The sequence below is a fragment of the Penaeus monodon genome, chromosome 27 (assembly GCF_015228065.2).
Source record: "Penaeus monodon isolate SGIC_2016 chromosome 27, NSTDA_Pmon_1, whole genome shotgun sequence".
NCBI classification, from domain to species: domain Eukaryota; kingdom Metazoa; phylum Arthropoda; class Malacostraca; order Decapoda; family Penaeidae; genus Penaeus; species Penaeus monodon.
The window spans coordinates 26,007,610-26,007,917 of NC_051412.1; positions in this window are offsets into that span (position 1 = coordinate 26,007,610).

Genomic DNA, 308 nt, shown 5'->3' on the forward strand with positions numbered 1-308 from the left:
GCCCGCCATCGCGTGAGAGCTTCGCAAAAAGGTTTCATTGGAAGCAACAAGACCTGAATGAAAAGTCAGCTGACGACAAACGAAGAAAATATGCTTTTTAATAGTAGCAGCTCTCTTCTCCTGTGAGCGTGAGGAGGAATTGTAACTTTGTTTGTCTTGTCATTCTCGTTCTCGTCATCTGTTGTTATGGACGAGCATGACCTGTCGGAACATGTGCGTGTCACGTGATCTGAGCAGGATGTTTGCAATAATACGCTGAAGGAGAGAAATGCACGCGGTTGCACGCGGTTCAGTTGAGTTCACACTTG